The sequence below is a fragment of the Triturus cristatus genome, chromosome 11, assembly GCF_964204655.1.
Source record: "Triturus cristatus chromosome 11, aTriCri1.1, whole genome shotgun sequence".
Taxonomy (NCBI): Eukaryota; Metazoa; Chordata; class Amphibia; order Caudata; family Salamandridae; genus Triturus; species Triturus cristatus.
In genome coordinates, this window is record NC_140594.1 from 927,924,962 (window position 1) to 927,940,022 (window position 15,061).

The following is a 15,061-nucleotide window of genomic DNA, read 5'->3' on the forward strand; positions in this document are numbered from 1 at the left end:
ATTTCCTGTATAGACCATGGCTCCATCATGATCAGCCTGAACTTGTGACTATCCTGAAGTCCAGTGTAGCTTGATAAAGACGTGTGGTGCTTTGTACTTTTTGGCACTACAAGTTTTAAAAACGTATATCCCCTGTCCTATTGATTGGATAGTTGTCATTTTGGAGACATTTTTTAAATTAAATTTTACTCTGTTTTTCTAAATTGGTTTGAAATTTGACTTATGTTTTGTATTCACTTTATTACTGTTTGAGTGCTGCATAAATACTTTAAACACTTTAAGTTAAGCCTGAGTGATTTGTGGCAAGCTCCCAAAGGGCTAAGCACAGGTTAATATAGTGACTTTTTTGTGTGGCTCACCCTGACAAGGAATATGTTTACTATTTGAGTGGGGCTTCCACCCCTCTCAGCTAATAAGCCAATTTCTTACAGGTTGTTTGTTTCTTTTGAAGGCCGTTTCTTGTGAAGGGCTCCTTTTCTAGGTTTCCTGATTTGCAGATTGTAAATATTCTGTAGCAAATTATTTGCTTGTGTTTCTTTTTATCACTGTGACAGTGGTATGGTAGGTCACACCTAATAATAAGGCGTTCATTCGGTGAGTTGCTACTTAAATCCTCTGTACGATGAGCTTTTTACTCATGTATTTAAATCCTAGATCAATTCATACAGGACGTACCTAGCCATGAGGGCAATGCAGCAATGTGCATGTCTACCCAAATATGTGAATGACGATACATAGAGCAATTTTATTGGTCAAATGCGCAGAACCTATACCATAGACCTGCAGCATTCCAAAACACTGTAATCAAAATCTTGCTTTTTTTCTGATGTGTCTACAAGATGTGTTTGCAGGCATGATACTCAACACCCCTTCTAGGAACCTTACACACTCTACCCAAAAAGTGACTATCTCTGTGTCTAGAACCGGGGTCAAAGCAGACAAAAAGCGGCACAGGCCTATTAGCTCTAGCCATAGGATTCCTGGTCATGGATTTTATAGAATCATCCACAAATTGTGGTGGAAACAACTCAGAGGAATTTTGTTGTTGCAATAAACCCGGGTTGAGCATGGGATTGTCTTCAACATCCAAAAATCGATGTCTGTGGCTTTTCCACTGTTTTTTTTTACGTTTTAAAAGTATTAGCTTCCTCATTATTAGTATAATATTTATTATTATCATATAATGCATCAATATATTGATCATTAATATCACCAAGTGGCCTATTATTTGCACCATCACACACACCCATAATTGGATCCTGCCATAGGGACTTTAAGTCCTTTCCACATTGCGGAATTGAAACACCAAAATCCACAGTATGCTCAGTCCTATGAGAATTGGCAGTGATTAACATATGCTCATTCTTCCACACTTTTTTGCCACCAGTAAATACAGACAAAGTACTTCATCATCATCAACATCAAGGTAACTTTATTTGGTTTCAGAAAAAAACCCATAAAAGTACATAAAATCAACTATACATTTTGTAGTTACCATAGCCCAATTACATACACATGATAATCACTTCAGTTATTTCAATTATTAAAAGGAATACAAATTAAGAATACCATCCTTAAAATCAGTCTAAAACAACACTTAAAGGAAATTCATTATTAATTCTAAATATTGTGAATCAATTACAGATATCAATATCGTTTTCTGATAGCAATTACCACCATAATAAAATTGGAAACCCCAATACATATGCCTGATGTGGCCAAAGAATACAAGAGATTAAAACCTTCAGTATAAGACCTTGGCCTAGAGTTTTTTAAAATTGGGACTAAAAATCTGCTCCTAGGCTCCTTATATAGGGTGCAAAAAAGCATAAGGTGCAATGTGCTTTGAACTGCCAAATTGTCGCAGGGGCAGGGCACAAAGGGCCAGATGTAGGTGGCCAAATACCGAGCGGTAACGCAGAAAATCGCAGAACTTCGGCGTTACCGACCAGTATTTGGCTGAGTGCAATGTAGGTGAGTTGAAACCTACTTGCAAAATAAGGAATCGCAAAATAGCGATTCCTTATTTTGCTCTTGCATTTAAGGAATCGGAAATACCGATTCCTTAAATGCAATGTACGCAGCACTAAAAGTAGTGCACTTCTTCAGCCTTAAGGAATCGCTAATTACCACCAACTTCAAGTTGGTGGTAAGTAGCGATTTCCTTTGCAAAAACACTTTTTTGCTTTTTTAAATGTGCCATGTGGCACACATCCATGCCCTTACGCCACATGTGCCTTTGGACACCCTGGCACCCTTGAAATAGCTCCAGCTATTAGCGATTCGGTAATACAGAATCGCTAATAGTGAATGTCTCCCCATTCATTCCAATGGGCCTCCTAGCCCATAGGAATGAATGGGTAGGTATTCCTTAATAACGAATCTCAATTACCGATTCGTTATTAAGGAATGTAAAGGAATCTCTAATATTTTAGCGATTCCTACCTACATTCCATTTAGCGAGTCCTTAACAGCGATTCGGTAAAAATCGCTATTAAGGACTCGCTAAATTGAAGTTACCTACATCTGGCCCTAGGTTGTCTGTCCAACCAGCTTGTGTCGGAAAAGCTACTAAACAATGCATACTCAATAGCCATAATCTTGTTAGGTAAAAGTGAGTCTAAATATTTGAGATAAACTTTAAATAAAATTGCTGGAAATAAGCACAGAGGACCTGCTACCTCCGGTTGGGATTGACTGGCATTTGCCCTGCCGTAATATGCCTCTTTAATAATTCTTTTTGCATTCTCAGGAATGATTGCAGGGCAATCAAAATATTGTTCCAGGCCCAACGTATAAAAATTATCCCTGACAAAAGATAGCCAGCAAATATCTAATACACCATCAAGATTAAGACAGTCTATGATAATATCCCTAGTAAATGTTAGCAACTCCAACAGCCACATTTTGGCCCATAAAAGTAGGGGGGCAATGTTAATAGAATCTTCAACAAAGTCAAGCCCCACCTCATGATGACAGAAGGTAGTAGGGGTACCTTTTGGAGCCATCAGCAGCCTTTTAATACATGTATTCTCCATATTTTGCAGATGGCTGCTGTTATGGTACCCCCAAAGTACTTGTTGTTGCAGCTGCCACTGAGTTATGGATATCGACAGCCACATTTTTAAATGGCAAGTGGACTGCCTTATGGATTGAATTGGCAATGGAAGTACCAAGAAAATCACAAAGGATGCTCTTGAACACCTCATCTTCCTCTGTGTCATTACTATTAACTTTACAAGTTTCATTTTTATTATTCATAATGCCAATATTTCCCGAATAGAGAATTGAAGCCACACATACTTGCCATAATCTGCAAATAGAACATTCATGGTAAATGAATATTAAAACGAAATCTTGGATGGAACTTCCAAAGTACGTGTGATTTATTTCACTTTTCTTTAAAAATCTTTAAGAAACAGCATGTCCTAACATTCTTTTCATGTCATATGTCGGACAACCGTGTTTTTTAAAACATAAACAAAATCTTTCAGTGTGATATTCAAAGCGTCATAGAAAGACTCAATAGTGAAACAACACAGTGAAACACATTAGAACACATTTACATTTGTGTAGTAAAGAAGTTGCAGAAGTGTCGTCCCTCTGTGAAGAATTCCCCAAACTTTTCTCTAATGATTTGGGATTATTGAAAAACTATCAACATAAGATAAAAATTAGACAAGGGGCCAAACCTATAGTCCATAAAACACGCCAGGTTCCCCTACTACTAAGACAACCTTTGAAGGAAGAACTCGACAAATTGTGCCATTTAGGGGTCATCTATCCTGTAGACGCATCGGAGTGGTTATCTCCTATCGTGATAGCCTCAAAGGCCAATGGACAAGGCATTCGTCTTTGTATTGATTTACGCAGCCTTAATGAAAACATTTGGGTAGAACGGTTCCCTCTCCCCAACATTAATGAAATGTTGAGTACCATGGGGAAGGCCAAGTTCTTTTCGGTGATAGATCTCTCCATGGCCTACTATCAAGTTGATCTTCACCCTGATTCTAGGCCACTAACAGCATTTTCTACTCCTTTTGGTACATACATGTTTGGTAGAATGCCTTTCGGTTTGGCCTCGGCGGCAGCCGTATTTCAAAAAATGATGCAAAAGGTACTGGAAGGAATCCCTAACAGCATGTGCTTCCAAGATGATGTGTTGGTATATGGTGCGGATGAAGAGGAACATGATTCCATTTTTAGGAAGGTGTGTTCCAGGCTTACCATTGCGGGACTCACTGTAAAAAAAGATAAATGCAAGATCAAAGTTACTGAGGTGGATTACTTGGGTCACAATCTTTCCTTTGAAGGAATAAAGCCTAAACTAAGTCTGGTTCAAGCTGTGGAAAATGCCCCAGTACCCACGAACAAGGAAGAGTTGAAATCCTTTTTGGGTCTTGTCGAGTACATGGCGAAATTCATCCCCAATTTTTCAGAAAAATGTGAGTCCTTACGAGAACTGCTGAGGAAAAATTGCGAATTTAATTGGGGAAAAAATCATTCGGAATCTATAGCCAAGTTAAAAAAAGAAATTATCAGTTCACGGGCACTAGGCCCGTTTGACCATAAGAAGAGAACCATTCTATGTACTGATGCATCCAACAAAGGTCTAGGGGCCACTCTAACACAGAAGGGAGAGGGTGTAGAAACCATCATAGCTTTTGCTTCCCGCACCTTAAGCCCACCAGAACGGAACTATTCCGTAATTGAAAGGGAAGCTTTGGCATGCTACTGGGCCATTAACCATTTCAAGCTTTTCCTTTGGGGTTGTGCTTTCACGGTCCGCACGGACCACAAACCTTTAACACACATTTTTTCATCCAAAAAAGTATTGTGTGAATCCCCTAGGATAGCTAAATGGGTCCTTGGGCTTGAGAAATTTAATTTTCGCATTGAATACCTCCCTGGTCAGGACAATGTCCTTGCAGACTATTTATCCAGATCTCCCATTGCAGGGAACAGTGAGGCTGACCCGTTAGACACTCCTGTTCTTTCCATTCTCACACCTTCCGTCTCTAAGGAGGAATGGGATGAGGAAGTGGAGAAGGACCCCAGCATGAAGATACTCAAAGGTCTTATAGTAAACGGGTGGCCAGAAAAGTGTGGTGAGGTCATGGAGAGCTTAAAAGGGTTCTGGGAAGTCAGAAATGAGCTGAACATCCATGGGAACAAAATTTATCGCAATTCAAAAATTGTGCCACCTGTTGCCCTCAGAAATAAGTTGATAGACCTTGCCCATGAAGGCCATTTGGGAAGGAGCCTCACCAAAAGTAAAATGAGGAACAGTTTCTGGTTCCCAAAGATGGATTCAATGGTGGAACTGAAGGTTAAGGACTGCTACAACTGTGCCAAAAGTGACAAGGTAAAGTCCACTCACAAGGTTCCTCTTTCCCCCGTGGAGGTACCTACTGTTCCTTGGACAAAAGTGGCCATGGATATAATTGGCCCAATGGATGCCCTAGGTCCACAAAGAAGATTCATGTTTGTGTTGGTGGACTATACTTCTCATTGGGTGAACGTAAAATTTACCCCCTCCACTACGACCAAGAACCTCATCGCTTTTCTAAAGTCAGTATTTTCCTATGAAGGGGTACCTTCAACGTTAGTGACCGACAATGGGGTACAATTTACTTCTGAGGATATGGTATTATTTTTGAAGAACCTTACCATCAAGCATGAGAAAACGGCTCTCTACTGTCCCAAGGCCAATGGGTTGGTGGAGAGGATGAACCGTATGATCAAAGACCATATCCAACTGGCATTGTCTAATGGTTACAACGTAGACAATTCTCTTAGAGACTGTTTGTGGGCCTACCACACGGCGCCCAATTTAGTGACGGGTATATCCCCTTTTGTGGTGTTGAGAGGGAGAGAACCTGGCACAAAGTTGTGTCCCCTGTGGCTCGAGGGGGGTAAGTCTGTTGTCTATGACAGAACTGAAAGTCAGGAAAAAATTCAGCAACATCAAGCCCGTTACAAAGAGTGGTATGACAAGAAAAATGGTGTGAAGAATTTAAAAGCTAATGTCAATGATTCTGTAGTGATAAAGAAACCCACTAGGGTACCTGTGGGACAGAGCAAATTCCTCCCTCCTACAAGAATAAAGAACATGGGGAGAAATGTGGTGGAGTTGGAGGATGGGCATGTATGGAGCGGGGATCGAGTTGTGGTGTAATTCTCTCCTCGTACTTTGTTCCGCTATTCTGGGGGTAGGAGATGTGTTGTATCCTCCCTCTTCCCGGTTTCTACCCTAGCTCACCTTAGATTCTCGCCACCCGCTAGCTTAGCGGAGACAGTGTATTGTGTGATTCTTTTTGCCTTGCTATTCGTTATGTTGGGTAAGGAGATGTGTTGGTGCGATTTTCCTGCGTGGGGGGCAGGTCAAGCCAATTCCCCTTTCCTGTGTGCTCTCGAAGTACTGTGCAGCAAGAAAAAGCGGAGCAGGAGTGGACAGCACGGAAGGCAGTGGTGTCTTTGTCATAGCATAAAGTGTCCATCTCCGGGTGAAGAGAGAGTTGCTGACGACTAGTATCCTGATAAGCGTGTTGTACCTGTCACCCGACAGATGACGTGAGAGGATTGAATTTCTAGTCAGTTTCGTCGTACAACGAAACCGCCTCTCGAAGACCTCTCAGCTGACAGGATCTCAACCCTGTCAGTTCCGCGACGGATGGTGAACGCCTCCTCACAAGCTGCTTTCCGAAGACCTCTCAGCTGACAAGGATTTCCCTCTGTCAGTTCCGCGTCGGACGACGAACGCCTCCTCACGCCCACCAGTAGGCGGAGTTCGCAGGAAGTGCAGGACGATCTTCGGGATTGCTTCCACACGCCCATAACGGGCGGAGCTACCGTGTGGAGGGTGACGACGGAGGTTTGGAGGCAGTCTGCGTCCAGTCAGTTCATTCGCCCACCTGCGGGCGGAGTAATATTGGCACCGTAGGATCGAGCGACAGCTTCCCCGAGCTTCCAGTGGTAAAGTATCGTGGTTGTCGAGTTCTGTTGGCTGACGCTGCCGTGAGGTACCAGTTGCCACTGATGCTCGCTTCTACAGGCGCTGATGTACAGCGGGAAACAAGCTAGGAGCCACGCGGATTCAGCTGGTAGGAGATCTGCAGTGGGCTGGAGGTGATCGGTGCCGCATTGGAGGAAGGTGTTGTCAGTGTCCTTTTTCTTCAGTTCCTGCCTGTTTTGGGGCATACGCCCTCGCTGCTGCAAGTATCCTTTATATTTTGGTCCCTGGCTACTTTATGTGGTGGTATAAATTACTTCACCACTTCTACTAATCCTGCATTAGCCATTCCATTACTGTACTACTGTGCTTTATTACGGAGCTGAGGCATCCGCCTCCCCCAGCAGTACTTTTTCTGGCCAATCATCGGGCTTTACTTCCCCAAGTCATTGACAGTGGTGGCATGACTACTAAGTAGTGCTACACTTTAAGTACTTACAGCTGGTATCCATATTCAGTTGCTTACCTTGGACTCCCGAGGGCCATTCTTTGATAACAGGGGCTGCATCTTATTCCTAGCGAAGCATGGGTACTCCAGGAATTTGCCAACCTCCCTCATTCCTAAATGATAGCGGGGATCCCGAAATTCATTGGAAGGAATGGACTAAATTATTTGAATCCCATCCTCGTCGCCAGTGTAATAATGAAGCCAGAAGCCGAGGTGAAGATTAACTCCTTTAATCAAGCCAACCGCTCTCGCACTGGCGAGTAGCCTGTCAACATTCTAAGGTAAGCTTCAGGTGATACCAAGGGGAGAAGGGGTGCGGGGGTGGACGGAAGGTACCAAGGTGGGAAATAAGGAAGGATACAACAATTTGACATACAAAATATATAGTGTACACGGAGCGACCAGTCCTGGCTTGAACTGACACTAGACGGACATTTAATTGTTCATGGACAGAGGCTACAACCTAAAGTCCTGCCTGTGTGCAAAGCTAAGGGTACATTAACTTAGGAAGGGTGTTGTCTAAAAAGGGAAAAAAAGATCAAGGACATCACCTCGTGGCACACCCAAAGTCGCTTAACCCATTAGCACGAGCCAACGCCTTTCGGACCCCATGTCATTCTGGGGTTCTCCTCAGGGCTAGTACTTGGTCTTGGGAACTGTGAAGGGAATAATGATAGACAAGTGTTATGATAGTGAAACCTTGTTCTCCCACTACCGTTCCCATGTAGAGTAAACCTCAATGATTAAGTACCTGTAAATTTGTCAGTGAGACAGCTGTTGTATTGATCAGGGGCGCATGGTTCTCCTAAGTGAAACACTACAAATGTTAACCAAAATATGTTTCAGTCTTATTCCCTACGAATAGGTAGAGAAGAGAGTTCTGAAACTCATGCAGTCACTGTACATTGGATGGTGGTACCGGGATCGTGTTCAAAGAGGCTCCCTGATTTAGGTCCTTCTTTAAAGCTTCATTTACTCTGGGGGGAGAGAGAGGAGCATGGGACAAATGTTACATTGCTTCCGGCTCCCACTCTGACTAATTGTGTGAGACGCGTGTACCTCCAGTAACGTTTATATTGTAATTAGTCATGCCTCTGTCAAAACTCTGCCGCATGTAGCAGCTTGTGACGCACACAGCGTAGTGTAAGCACTTTGCCGCTTACAAACAAAATCCAATCTTCCTCCGGAGAGCTTCACCGCAAATGCATCAGTTGCTTCCTGCTTGAATGACAAATGTTCAAAGGGGGCTAGATCAAAGACCTGGTATGGATTTTAATCAGCTGAGAGGGCCATTGTGGTACCTGTAGTGGTTATTCAAAGCTAGATTATAGTTCGGCAACTTCCGATAGCTCATTTAGACCCCGCATCACTGTGTCAAACTTCATAATGAGGAATGCTTATTTTTGGGACAAAAGAGTCTCAGGGCACCCCCCCCCTGTAGATTGGGTCTAATAACGCATAACACTGTCCACTTGAAATCATTTTCAGAATGTTTAAATGTGGCAAAGTGATTCACCATGGGTGCAGTTAGAATGTGATTTTTCAGTCTGGAGCGATGCTGCACAATCCTTTGGCACACTTCTTGGCTAGTTTCTCCTAAATATAATTTCTTGCACGGACAAACAATGGCATACACCAAGTTTCTAGTTTTACAGTTAGTAAATTCATTGTGGCACCAATGTCTTTGAACATCGGTGAAACTGGTACCTTCTATGGTCAAACTGCACACTGAGCAACTGCCACATTTGTGGTGACCTTGAATTGGTTTTAGGTTGAGCATAGAATGGAGAGTGTCTGTTCTTTCTTTAGGCTGACCGGAGGTCCGTAGATTTGCTGACCAATAGCTTGTGTGGGTACCCTCTCTCCTTCAGTTTTTGCCTCAAAGACTCAGTGTGTAGTTCAAAATCTTCACGTCCGCTACAGTTGTGCCTAATGCGTAAAGATTGCCCATAAGGCAAATTATTCTTCAAGTTTCTGGGGTGATAGCTTCTGAAATAAAGGGCATTGTTTTTGTCTGTTGGCTTCGTATGTAATGTCATAATCAGCCCACCTGTTGATGATTTCACTACTACGTCCAAGAAGGAGGGATTTTTTGTGTTATAAGCCAGGCTGAATTTGATGTCTGGACTGCGATTATTCAGCCATTCATGGAATTCCTTCAGTGATGCTTCAGAACCTTCCCATATGCACCACACATCATCTATATATCTGAAACATTGCATTATATGTTCAATGTACGAATTGTTGTTATAAATGAATCGTTCTTCATACCGGGCCATGTATAATAAGGCCATCTCTGGAGCGAAGGGACAACCCATGACTGTTCCTTTGACTTGTAGGAAGAAATCCTCATTGAATTTGAAAAAGTTTCTCCGCAAGGCTACAGCAGCCAAACTGAGAATGACCTCTGTTGGTACTCTGTGTGGTCTTGAACGTAGTTCTACATAAAATTCCATCGCGTCCTGGTGAGGAATTTGGGTGTACAGTGATGAGACATCCATCGTTACCAGGATGTGGGCATTGGGATCAAAGTCAAACCCTTCGACTTTACTAATAAAGCCCATGGTGTCGCGGAGGTAAGAGGGAACAACCAGCGCAAAAGGCTTCAAAAAGATGTCCACGTACTTGGACAATGGCTCTTATATAGAATCACAACCGGACACGATTGGACTGCCGGGAGGATTATTGACATCTTTTTGAACTTTTGGCAGGAAATATAGTATGGGAGTTCTTGGATATTTCTTGATAAGAAACTCAGATTCCTTAGGTCCCAGGATGCCTTGTTCTGCCCGTCTGTGACTATCTTCAAAATTTCATGCAAAATCTCTTTAGTCAGATCCTGCGGGATGCACCGGTACCAGACTGGATTTTGAATATGGCTTCTGCCCTCTGTTAGGTAGGCCTCAATTCAATTTTTTAACTATGCTGTGTGCATCACAAGCTACTACACGCGGCAGAGTTTTGACAGCAGCATTACTAATTACAATATAAACATTACTGGAGATACGTGCGTCTCACACAATTAGTCAGCATGGGAGACGGAAGCAATGTAACATTTTTCCTGTGCTCCGCTCTCTCCCCCCAGAGTAAATGAAACTTTAAAGAAGGACCTAAATCACGGAGCCTTTTTGAACACGATCCTGGTACCACCATCCAAGGTACAGTGACTGCATGAGTTTCAGAACTCTCTTCTCTACCTATTCGTAGGGAATCAGACTAAAACATATTTTGGTTTACACTTGCAGTGTTTCACTTAGGAGAACCATGCGCCCCTGATCTATACAACAGCTGTCTCCCTGACAAACTTACAGGTACTTAATAATGGAGGTTTACTCTACATGGGAGTGGTAGTGGGAGAACAAGGTTTCGCTATCATAACACTTGTCTATCATTATTCCCTTCACAGTTCCCAAGACCAAGTACTAGTCCTAAGGAGAACCCCAAAATGACATGGGGTCTGAAACGCGTTGGCTCATGCTAATGGTTTAAGCAACTTTGGGTGTGCCACGAGACTATGTCCTGAATCTTTTTTTCCCGTTTTAGACAACACCCTTCCTAATTTAATATACCCTTAGCTTTGTACACAGGCAGGACTTTAGACTGTAGCCTCTGTCCATGAACAATTAAATGTCCGCCTAGTGTCAGTTCAAGCCAGGACTGGTCGCTCCGTGTACACTGTATATTTTGTATGTGTTATAATATGTTTTACTGTGTTGTTTCACTATCGAGTCTTTGTATGATGCTTTGAACATCACACCAAAAGATTTTGTTTATGTGTTAAAGAAAACTGTTGTCCTACATATGACATGAAAAGAATGTTAGGACATGCTGTTTCTTAAATATTTCTAAAGAAAAGTGAAATAAATCACACATGCTTTGGAAGTTCTATCCAAGGTTTCATTTTAATATTAATTTACCACGAATGGTCTATCTGGACACTATGGGGAATATTCTCAAGGACCTATCGCCGAGTTATCGGCACTTTATCGCAGCCAAAGTCGCGATAAATGTATCATCCCATTCTCAAGCTGGTGCTAACTGCCGATACCACCAGTTTACCTGCGATAGCATCCGCAAAAAACATCGCCACAGATGACCCAGGCAACTATCGCTAATGAGATGCAGAGTAGGTGTTCCCGAGCAAAAAGCCGCGACAACACCACACCTCAACATTCTCAACAACCAGCCAGATCGGCAATAAGACCACAAAACATGCGATAAGGTGCGTTAGCAGCAGGAAATTAACACCTGCTCTGACCTGGTGCAAAGTCATACGACAACCAGCACCAGAAAAGGGAGCCCAGTACACAGCCACACGTGAAGACCAATAGATGCCATGGAGCCACTGATCATGCAGCTCGGAGCCCCAACAAGGCCACAACACCCACCGCCACCACCCCCAGGACTGCCCCCCGCACCACCACAGAGGCAGCGCAGACAAAGACAGCGGACCCTCAGGAAACGCACCAGCCTTACAGACCTAACACCAGACAATATCATTGACCACTACAGGCTCAAAAGGACAACCATCCTACGCATCCTGACCATCATTGCCCACAGGCTGCCTGTACCAACACAGCGGACAACCAACATCCCACCTCAGACAAAGCTGCTGGCTGTGCTGCACCTGTTGGCCTCTGGTACCTCCCAACCAACAACCGCCAGAGTCGGATGAGTCTCACAGCCAGCCCCATCCAAGTTCCTCACACCTGTCGTGGGTGCCATCATCAGCTTAATACCCTGCTCAGCTCTTCAGGTGCCACTAACTCAGTGCACCACAACTCATGGACCATTCTGGTTGCATAATGGGTGAACTCTGTACTTTCTCCGGCTACCACCATGATGCTTCACAGTTGTTTATGTTTTGCTGGTGTTTTCTGTTTCCGCTTTAATTGTGATCACAGTTCAAGCTGTTGCCAGCACCAATGACTTCATGAAGGCTGGCTTACACTCACCCCACACACATCCAGCACAGGCGTCACTGTACATGTGATAAATATACAACAAAATAGGCAGTTGGGGGAAAAACAGCTGCACTACCCTCCTATACACAAGGTGTGAGTAAATTTCTAGATTCAGGCTGCCCACCTCTCTGGTCCACTGCCTTAGGACCATACACATCTAGCACATATAGAGAGGCAACACTCAAAAATGCAAAGACTGTACAATAGACATTTTAGTCCAAGTTTTTCATTGATACATAATATGTTCTTTTAATGTCGCAAGATGATCATATACAGCAACAGCAATACAGCCAACGCGTTTCCCCCGACAACGGGCTTCCTCAGGGCTGTGAAAGGCAACAGATATATATCAAGGAATATCTCATAATGCCGTGTGAAATAAATATTTAAACAAAGTTACCGAACAAAAAATTAATTATCATCTTATTATTGATAAACAATTAAATCAGACTTCTACTGTAAATGACAGCAGAGAAAAAGAGAAGGGAAGGAAAAACCAATTGAAACCCAGATAAGAAAATGTATTAAAAAGAAAGTGTAACAAAATTAAAACCACCAAGTGAATACTTTAAAAATACCAGATAAAGCCCGATGTATAGACCAAAAACACAAAAAGATTAGTTACCAAAAAGAAGATACTAAATAAATTCAAACAATTAAAAACATCTCACCACACCTGCACATTGTCTGACGAGATTAACGTACAGACAAACTAAGATGTGAATCCATAAAACTCAAAAGAAGACATGACCACGTGGAAGCCTCACCAATAATAGAAATAGTCCAATCTTGTTCAGATCACTGACGTGCCACGATCGCTACTTGATTCGCTAAGAAAATATATAAGTAATAATACATGTATCATATCCATGATATGACCTTATTTCCATGAACACAAACACCAACTCATCATAATAAAAAGTAATTCAGCAATACCTTCGCAGTCATATGGCAGTTCTTCTTCAATTTCCAATATTACATGACAAGGAATTCTTCAATCAATCCCAAATTTGAAGTAAGTGTTTCACAAAAAGCTGTAATAAAGAAACTAACAATTACCTCTGATTTGCGACGTGGATACAAAATTAACTAAAGGTGTTTAGTCGTATTGTCCACCTTCATTTACCTTTAACCGTATTTAGTCCACTGATCGTGTTTAAAATCCAAATGTTTAAAACACTCTCAAACGTTCACTACGATTGGAGAGCGCTACAAAAAAGAATTAATTCTTTATTAATTCATTCTGTTATGTCACTAAACCAATGTGTATCTCAACAATGTCAATTAAATCCATATGTCCCTTAAATCTGCACTCAAATCTATAATAACATCCATGTCTCAACTACATTCTGAAAAAATCCATTACGTGAATGATCAAACACATTCCAATGGATATTAATACAATATGGCAGCGACAACATCGTGTCCATTTCGTAAACCCAAAAGTCGAAAGCAACACATCCTAGGCAAATATGATAAAAAAACAAATAAACAAACCATTTGACGCGATGTAAATAGCATCATGTTGATAATGTTTAAACAGATAGTGAACCAAGCAAACGCTAAGTATTACTGAAAGAGCACCCGACAGTATTAATGCCGACCGAGCAGAAAAAAGGGGGGGCGTGCTTCCTGCGTGTTTAGATGTCTAAAAGAAATACCAACATGCGAACTGCGATAAGAGCGCTAAACCATTTCAACTACATTCAAGCCGAACACCCATCTCCAAATAAACTTACTTAGAAGTTACTCCATCACTGGCCCCCGTAAGATGCTGAGTCCCTCGACCCGCCGACAGCCTTCAAACATATATAGGAAACGAGTCAAGATCCACATGACTTGTTATAAAGCAATCTAATTGGATATCCATCCTCACTTCCTCCGCTCACGTCAAAACGACTAGTGCGTATCTTAGCTGGTCCGATACAAAACTAGTCACTGAAGATCTATATAGATTAGAAGATAAGTTGATCCAAGGCAATGGCCGGAGAACATTGAAAACCTAACCACTGCTGAACGAAGAGCTCTATACAGTCTAAAGAATGATTCCGCCCTTGTCATCCGAGAGACTGACAAGGGTGGAAATGTTGTCGTCATGAATAGGACAGATTATGATGGCGAAGCATTGAGACAACTAAGTAATGAGGACTGTTATAGAAAGGTCAGTGGCAATCCGTGTCCTGAAGCAATGAGACTAATTAACATTCGCCTATCTCATTGAAAAGAGATAGGACTTTTGTCAGATACTGAATATCAATATCTTAAAATCACTTTTCCTAGGTCAGCCTGTTAATACCTTTTGCCAAAGATACATAAAAAAAGAAACGTTTCCACCTGGACGACCTATAATATCTGGTAATGGTTCATTGACTGAACATCTGTCAGAATTTGTAGACCTATTTCTCAAACCTTTTGTAATCAATTTGCCATCGTATATTCAAGATACCAAAGATTGTTTTGAATAAGATAGATGATGTACAGTGGGATGACAGCATGTGGTTAGTAACCATGGATGTTGAATCCTTATATACATGCATCAAAAAAGAGTTTAGGAGAATGGCAATAGATCTTTTTTTGGCTATGAGAAGTGCCAGTTTACTTGAACACAATGGCATGATCTTAGAAATGGTTGACATG